Genomic DNA, 9418 nt, shown 5'->3' with positions numbered 1-9418 from the left:
TACATCCATTAGCACCTCTCCTGTGCTTGCTCTTCCTCCAGAAACCCTCAGTGTCATAGGAGACCTCAACTCTTATGCTATCTTCTATCTCTCAGTTGGCACCCCTTCCCTCTCTGGGCTTAAGGAGATGCTTGCTTACCGTTTCAACTTGAAGGATTCGCCTTATAAGATTGCTGAAGCTGCTGGCACTAGGTTTATGGTTCAGTTCCCTAATGACGATCTTCTGGAGCGAACTGTGAATTTGAAGATTATTTACATGTGCTCTTCTAAGGGCAGATTCCTTTGGTGGCGAGAAGATCTTAGCCTTAAGGTGCTCCCTAAACCTTTCCTGACCTGGATCCGTCTATATAGACTATCGTACCATCTGTGGTACTGAGATTTCCATCAAGTTCTCTTGAATGAGGTCGGCAAGTACGTGTGCTACAATGATGTTGCTTTCCATTCCAATTTTAGTGATTGCAAGGTTCTTATTAGAGTTAGACTTATCTGATATCCCCAAGGAGATCAGATTTTGCTATGTTTCACATGTCGATGATAGCATCATGGAAGGATATACGATGACTCAGGTCATCGGTAGACTAGTTTGAGAGAGAGCATTTGAAAAACAAGAAGTTTGTGAACACCAAGCTAAGGGGGGTGTTTGTTTAGTTGTAAGTGAAAATTGTAAGTATGAAAGTCACTTATTCTTTAGACTTCACTTGTTTGTTTTATTGAAAGTGATAGTGAAAGTGAGATCCAAAATATAGTTTACATTAGATTTTTTGCAATTTCAACATCCCCTAAAAAGTGCAGAAGTGAGCTATGAAAGTGAAAAGTGAGGACCACGTTATATTAAAAATATTATAATAATTAATATATCAGATTTGTTTTATTTTCAACGATATTTACTGTCCTCTAATTTTTCTCTCACGCCTCTCTTCTCTTCCAGCTGTATTTTCCCCCTTTTTATTTTTTACCCTCATAGTACTAATCCCACTGTTTTCCCCCGCGTTTTGAATACTATTCTCATCATGTTTGGTTGCAACAGTAGTTTGAAATATGTCACTGATATTTGTTTTCATTGAAAATAAATAATTGGGTTATTTACATTTTGTAGCTTCCGTGTTCTTTGTGATTCTCGCATCTCCATTTGCAAGTATTACAACAATAATTTGGTCATAATGTTAATAATACCAAGAATTTCTTTTTTGCTGAAATTTTGCCAATGAGATTATACTAGAACTATCCATGATGATTGCTTAGTTTTGGGTATATATGTCTTAGGTTTTATTTATTTATCCATGATGATTGCTTAGTTTTGGGTATATATGTCTTAGGTTTTATTTATTTTGTTAAATTAGTGCTGATGACTACATGATCTCATGGGTATATATGTCTTAGGTTTTATTTATTTTGTTAAATTAGTGCTGATGACTACATGATCTCAGTCCTGGATATGGTTCAAAATGGTAAATAGAGATTGTGAGTGATTTAAAGAAAAAACATGGTTTTTTAATATATAAATAAACAAAATAATGTTGCCACATCATCCTCACTTTTCTACTTTCAACAATAACTTGTTTTTACAAACAAACAATGTATGTCACTTAGATGCTGACTTGGATGCATTTTCGCTCTTTTAAAAAAAAGTCACTTTCATACTTTCAACTCAGTTGCAAGTAGACGAACACCCCCTAAGTGGGAGGGCGACACCTCTTCTGAGTCAGGCTTGGTTGACAGGGTTCTTCAAGATGAAGAGATTACCCTTTGTCGGCTACTCAGAAAGGCTGTGGGCTCGCTAGAGAAGCTAGAGAAGGGTAAGAGCAATTTGGTCCATTCACTTTTGAATTCAAAAAGGACGGGATTTTCATAGCCTTCTAAGGAATTTGTAGATGTGTGGCTTGATTCTAGGAGACCTCGTATTAATTTGGGGTCGCAGTTTGCACCTACTAATTTTGTTGAGCCTGAATTGATTGAGGTAGTATGAAATGGTAACAATATGGTAGTTGAGCGCGACCAGTGGATGTGTTTTCTGAATGCCCAAGAGTGGGCAGTTCGAACTTTCCTCCAATCCTCCTCAGAATGTTGCTTACTTTGCGGCTGATTCTACCTCTGATTCACTAAGGCGTTCGAAGAAAGACACTTTTGTTCCACCAGGCTTTGAACATTTGGTGTGGATAGAAAGAAGAAGCTAGTGGGCAAGTCTAAACTAGTGGGCAAGACAATGGGCCATAAAACATATATGCGCCATCTTGCTGCTTCCAGATCTCTTGTCTCTTCCTTAAAATGTGATAAGTCATATTTCTCTATTTCAGTCTCTTTACCTTTAAATGCAAAGAATGACAACGAACTAACTAGTATTTTCTCAAACTGTGGAACTAAGGATCTTAATTGAGTATCTGGAGAAAGAAAGAGCAAGTGGGTTTTCCTAACCCTCTATTCTCTTCGAGTTGTGTTGTTTTTTTTCCTTATCCCATGAAACTTGGTACTTGGAATGTTAGAGACTTTAATGATTTGTCCAAAATAAGACTAGTTAAAGAGCGCATCATGATCTCTGATGTTAATGTCATAGGTATTCAAGAGTCTAAACTTAACCCTATTAGACCTTTATCCTTAAAGAGTATTGGTGGTAATTGAATTACCTTCTAGCTTAATTCAGATGTGATTGATTCTAAAGGAGGTGTACTATTAGGGTGGAACGATTCTTTGTTTAGTTGCATTGACTCATACAATAGTATCTTTTCTGTCTTGGTTGTTCTCCTTCATAAACATCATAACTAGAAATTCCTTGTTACTTATGTTTATGCTCCTTTTTATAAAGACGATAAAGATGTGTGTTGGTGGGAACTTACAAGAGTTAGTTTAATGGTTCCTTTGCCTTGGACCCTTTTTGGTGATTTTAATGTTACTTTATTTGCCAATGAAAGAAGTGGTAGATTAGGATCTGCTAGGGATATGAATCTTTTTAAAAACTTGATTAACTCTCTCTCCTTGATTGACTTTTTCCTTAGTGACGGGAAATTTTATTGGTCCAATATGAGATCTTCTCCTGTCATGACTAGGCTCGACAGATTTTTGGTTTTTTCTTCTTTTGAATCTCAATGCCTTCTCTTGTTCAATATTCTTACCCCTGCTCTTGTTCAGATCACTCTTTTATCATTTCGAACACCTCTTGCCCCTCGCCTAAGCCTCTTTTTAGGTTGGAAAAATCATGGTTCTCACGCCCCTCCTTCAAACCATGCATTGAACGTTATTGGTCTTCTTTCATTTGTTATGGATCCTCGATTGATAATTTTTACTCCAAACTTAAACTTCTTAAGAGAAGAATCAAATGGTGGAAAAAACATATTTTTGGATCTTTGCAACAAAATAATAGGTGCATCATGGAGAAAATCAATTATCTTTCTATTCTTGAGGAATCTCGTCCTCTCTTGGATCACGAACTAGATCTAAGAACCTCTCTTCGTGATTCTCTCTCCGCCTTAGCTATATCAAAGAAAATATATTGGAGGTAGAGATCCAGATTGCATGGTTAAAAAGGAATGTGACTCCAATTCTTTCTTTTTTTATAAAACTACCTCCCATCATAGAAGGAAATTTTTCACCCCTCATTTGATCCATAATGGTACCATGATCTCTTCCGAAGTTGAGAAACAGAGAGCTTTTCTTAACTTCTTCTTTACCCTTTTCATAGCTAAACCACCATTTCCTTTTCAGCTTGACTGGGACCATTTGTACTCCTCTCCCTTTCATGGGCTTTCAATCTTTAGACTCCCCTTTTACTAAGGACGAGATTAAGGTAGCAGTTTTTGGTCTACATCCTAATAAATTCCTTGGTCCTAATGGTTTCTCCATCATTTTCTATCAATCCTGCTGGGAAGCCATTCAAGATGAGCTTTTTGAGTTCTTCTCTCAACTATATTTAGATGCTTCTCCTCTCCATAAAATCAATTTCTCTTTTCTAACCCTCATCCCCAAATTAGATAATCCTAGTGATGTTAAAGACTTTAGACCTATCAGCTTGCTTAATGGCCTTTTTAAAATCTTCACTAAGATTTTGGCCAACAGACTTGGCCCTCTTCTCTCCTCTCTTATTGACAGCTTGCAATCTACTTTTTAAGTAGAGAAATCTACTCTGGACTCTATAGCTCGAGCCTATGAAATACACTAATGTTGCTTTTCCAAAAAGATTGAGGCATGTATCATTAAGATTGACTTTATAACAGCCTTTGATTGTATCAGTTGAAACTTTATCCTATCCCTCCTCAGAGCTAGAGGTTTTGGCTCTTGTTAGTGTATGTGGATTGAATGTGTTCTCTCCTCTAAATCTTCACTCATTGTCAATGGAATACCCTCAAATACTTTCAAATGTCATAGAGGTCTTAACAGGGTGATCCTCTATCGTTCATGCTCTCCATTCTCATTGTGGATGTTCTTAATAAAATGCTGCTCAATAGCATGAACTCAGGGGACCTATCAGAGCTTCATCTTAAGTGTAGACTGAATGACATTAGATCACTCCAATTTGCATATGACACTCTGATTTTTTGCAAAGCTAATAAAAACAATGTTTCTACTTTTAAATCCATTCTCTATCTCTTTGAAGATGTTTATGGCTGAGGGATTAACTTTAGCAAGTCAAATCTCTATTATAGTGGTAGATTTGCCAATTGGGATCCATCTCTTATTAGAATTCTTACTTGTTTTTTTGCCTCTCCCCTCTTCAAATACCTTGGTCTTCTTTTGAAAAAAAGGGACTCTTACAAAACTAGACTGACAACCTCTTCTTGATTCTTTTCACAAGAAACTTTTCTTATGGAAAGGTAAACATCTCTCTTTTGATAGTCGTTTAGTTCTTTTGAACTCTATTCTTTCATCCTTCCCTCTTTATTTTATGTTTTTTTAAAAGTTCCTAAATGGCTTATCAAGGTAATGGATAAGATTAGACCTAATTCTTGTTAGGTGGAAAAGCTCTAGTTATATGGGATAATGTCTATTCATCAAAGAAATATGGAGGCCTTGGAGTTATAAACCTTGAAACCTTTAATTCTTCTCTTCTTTCTAAGTGGTTTTGGAAATATCTTTCCACTGACTTTCATGTTGGTCAGGTTCTTTAATCTATCTATCCTTCTACGCCTTTTAGCACACTTCTTAGAAGCAATTATTCTAAATTCTGGAAGGATATTTTGTCTATTTGTCAATCTTTTACAGATTTGGTCAAATGGCGTCCAGATAATGGCTTAAGAATATGGTTTTGAGAGGACAAATGGATTGGTGATGATTCTTTGGCCATCTTGTTCCCCCTGGCTTACAATATTGCTTTTACAAAGCATGTTAATATTATGTCCCAAGGGATGTTTAGTGCGAATAATTGGTGTTGGAGACTTATTATCAGAAGACTGATAGGTGATCATGATCGTATTTAGGTTGAACCCTTAAACGCTTGTTGTCATCTTCAATTCCTTGCCCATCTTTGGAATAGGATCATGTGTCTTGGCCTTTAGAGAAGTCTGGGGTTTTCACAATCGAGTCCTTATATTCTTTTATTACTGATGGAGATACTCATTGCCCATGTTACTCGATGATTTGGGAGAGTATTTTACCAAGCAAAGTCAAGTTCTTGTTATGGCTTTTATCTCTGCTTAAGTTGAATACTAAGGATAAGTTTATCAAAAAAGGATGGACTGAGGACCTTCTTTGTCCCTTATGTCAGCTAGATCTTTGAGACCCATGATCATCTCTTCTTGAACCGTGTTTTTGCTAAACAAGTCTATGATTAGATATTTTACTTTGCCTCAAGAATTGTATCAAAGCTTTAATATCTGCTATTATGTTTTAATTGATTCTAAGGCTCGAAAACTTTGGAGTTTTTGCTTTCTTACTATCTGCTGGTATATTTGGAGAGCTCGTAGCAACCTTATTTTCTTTGGAGAGGTCCCTCAAGCTCGTAAGTTGGCTACTATAGTGGCTCATTTTCCGGACAGGTTTCTTGGTTAACTAGAAGGTTTGAAGTTAAAAGTGACTGTCAAGTACAGAGCCTTCTCCGAGCTCCTTTCATCCAGCGAGGACATCAACGATGCAGATGCAAACCCTTAGCTTCTTCTCTCTTTCTCAGTTTAGATGGTTAGAAATTCTTTTTTAGCTTGATACTGCTCCTTTTTGTATAAGTTTTATCTATGAGTGTTTTCTTTTGGATCTTCCTTTAGGTGAAGAGTGACGACATAGGTCTGTTCCTCTTTCTTCAGGTTGCCTCCATCGAAATTACTCCTAGATATTAGTTGTAAAAACTCTGTTTTCTGATTTATAATATACTTTTGATAGGGCATCTTGTCATATTCTTACTTCAAAAAAAACAAAAAAAGCTTGAAAAAGCCAATCGCAATCCTTAATATTACCTAATTCTAATTAATCCTCTATATGACTTATTTAGTTCCAATTAAGTCGTTATGCATTTAGAATTGGGGTTGAGCTTGCGCTTATATTTGCATAAAGATGTGGGCCATGGACCTTGGACTTAGATGGTCTATAGATTATCTTTGTAAAGATACAACTTTACGATTCAAAATAAAAATCCAGTTATCCCGAACCTTAATTTTTTTTTTCATGGTGTACTAACAATTTTTTATGTTGAATCATAGAATTTTTATTATGCTAAATTCTTTTCTTTCCAATTATGAGTTTTTTTTTTCAACTTCGTTACGTATATGTAAATTAAGATTAAATTCCTCTCGCCAAAAGAATAGAACTCTGTATTACGACTTTGTCACCTTTAATTCGTTCTTACCAAGCTATTGCCGGAACAAATAAGCTTCAAGACAAAAGGAAATTGGGTTATTTGGACATTAGTCTCTTAAATATTCAATAATTATATACTAGTTCTTCAGATCTTTGAAATTGCTCATAAGTCTCTCAAATCTAAAGGTTCTTGCAATTTGGCTCCCCAATGACCAAAATATCCATCCTCCAACTCCTCTAAATCCTAAGTCTAACTCTCTCTGCAGCCCTCACCCAACTCAACCACCTTAGACCAGCCCCTTCGTTGTCAGTCTCCTCCTCTCTCTGAACCCCTCTTTACCTTTTGTCCAAGATTCAGAAAAGCTCTCCTCTCTGCTACGTTGCATTGAGATGGAGATGGTAGGTAATTTGTACTGGGTTTGATGAGTTAAGAGTAGGAATTTTGATGAGTTCAGAGTACGAGTAGGCTAGTGACGAGGGCAGATGATTAAAGGTAAGAGTATAGAGGGATAGAACTCGAGTTGGGTTTAGAGACTTACATAATCAAGTTAGAGAAGGAGGGGAGTGTATTTTGTCACTAGTCTCCAAGTTGCAAGAACTTTAAAATTGGAGGGACTTTTGAACTATTTCCCTAATTTGAGAGACTAATATGTAATTACTGAATATTTGAGCTACTAATATCTAAATAACCCAAAGAAACAAAAATTTGATACAAATCACAAAGTTGCAAAAGGGCTAAGAATGATTTGACAAATTTTTATCTGTGATATATGTGTGTGTGTTCTTTTTAGTTTTTTTAGTTCCTTTTTTTATTCCCTACCCTTGAGGAATCTATATATCATACTCTTTTTAGAAGTACGAGTTCGAGAACAACTTTCTATGGTCAATATCACCCTTTACAATTTTAAATATTTTACTTAAATCTTAATATATTCTAATCCTAAGTATCTCCTATATTAATCTCACGTGAACTACCTGTAGCTCAATAATTAAAAAATTAATAAAATACATGAAACAACTATTCAAAAAATAAGATTAACAAAAGACATGAAATAGCTTCACAGTGTTAGTAAAAAAATAAGATTGATAAAATACATGGAATAGCTTCATGATATTAGTTTGTTAGGTAAAAAATCATGCAAAGCTAACATACTAAAACATATGATGTACTAAAAAAGACTTTAAAAATTATGCAAAATACCCTAAAAGTTTAAAATTGTACACAAAACACCCTGAATTTTCAAAACTTAAAATAACAAACATGAAATGTAGATTTTAAAAAGAGCCCTAGAAGAATTTAAAATTTCCAATTAATACTCTCAATGTTTCAAAAAATTATAGAAACATCTTTAAAAGTTTAAATTATAAGACAACACACTGAATTTTGAAATTTGAAAACTTGTAAACAACATGAATGAATTTAAGGAATTATCATTTGGCACATGAAATTTAAAAATTTATAATAATAACCTGAAAGTTATAAAAATTGTAAAAAAAACTCCCCTAAAAGTTAAAAATCGCAAAAAACCCTAAAATTTTAAAACGCATAACCAGTACATATCAATTCTGAAAATTATCAGTAGACAATTGTAAATTTCAATGTTGCAAAAGGCAACCTGAACTCTCATTAATTGTAAAAAAACACTCTCAAAATTTTAGAGATGCAAGAAGTATTTTGATATTTGAAACTTACCACCGACACATGAAATATGGAAATTAATAGCACCCAACCAAAATAAATAAATTTTTAAAAAAAACCTCAAATTTTTTAACAAAACACACCCTCAAAACTTTAAAATCACAAAAAAGACTAAAATTCCAAAACTTTTTATAAAAAAGAGTGGTTGTTTGATATTCTTTCATTAAGATGTGTAAATTTACTTTCAATTTTAGGTTTACTATCCCTTTTCAGTATCTAATAGTACTCTAAGTCGATGCTGTTAAAAAAATAATAATATCAATAAATTAAAAATATTCAGTTAAGAAATAAAATTTTGAAAAATATATGATAGATTAAAAATTAACATCACTATATAGATTAAAGTTTTAAATTTTCTTATGATGTTATCTTTTTCCTAATAAGTTAGAGCAATAAAAATATGTAACGTTAATTGATAAAAGACTAGGGAAATATAACATCATAAGAAATCCAGCTCCAGCCTGATGTCACCAATGTAGACAATGAAGACGCTGCTCTAAGATTGCTTAGGAAAAATATAAAGTTAGAGAAGGATTGATCTCAGCTCAATAAAACATAAAATAAAAAGAATAAAAGATAATATTTTCTAAATATTTTGTAGAATAGTTTAATTTTTGAGTAAGATTACGAACCTTTAGAAGGGATTTTTTGTGAATATTTTTAGTGCTTTTATATGCTTATATAGATGCTTTTATCATATAAAAGCAAACTAGAATTAACATTAACTTTTAGTTTATTATATTTTATGAAGTCTATCAATGAATAGGAACCAACTTCATATTCTCTTAGGTTTTTACATCAAAACCACCTTAACTTTTAACCAAATTGATGGTTATGACCTTTACTCTTTGTTGATGAATATCATCCTTACTTCCTATCATGCTTTCAATGTCACACTAATTTATATTTTCTGCCTAAAAACTCTATGACCTAACCAAAATACCCTCCAAAACCCCTCACATGTAAAAACACGTGACACCCTATTAACTCTAGTTAACACTTGGT

This window comes from Asparagus officinalis, chromosome 3, assembly GCF_001876935.1.
Source record: "Asparagus officinalis chromosome 3, Aspof.V1, whole genome shotgun sequence".
In the NCBI taxonomy this organism is placed as follows: Eukaryota; Viridiplantae; Streptophyta; class Magnoliopsida; order Asparagales; family Asparagaceae; genus Asparagus; species Asparagus officinalis.
Note: the sequence above shows the minus strand (reverse complement) of the source record.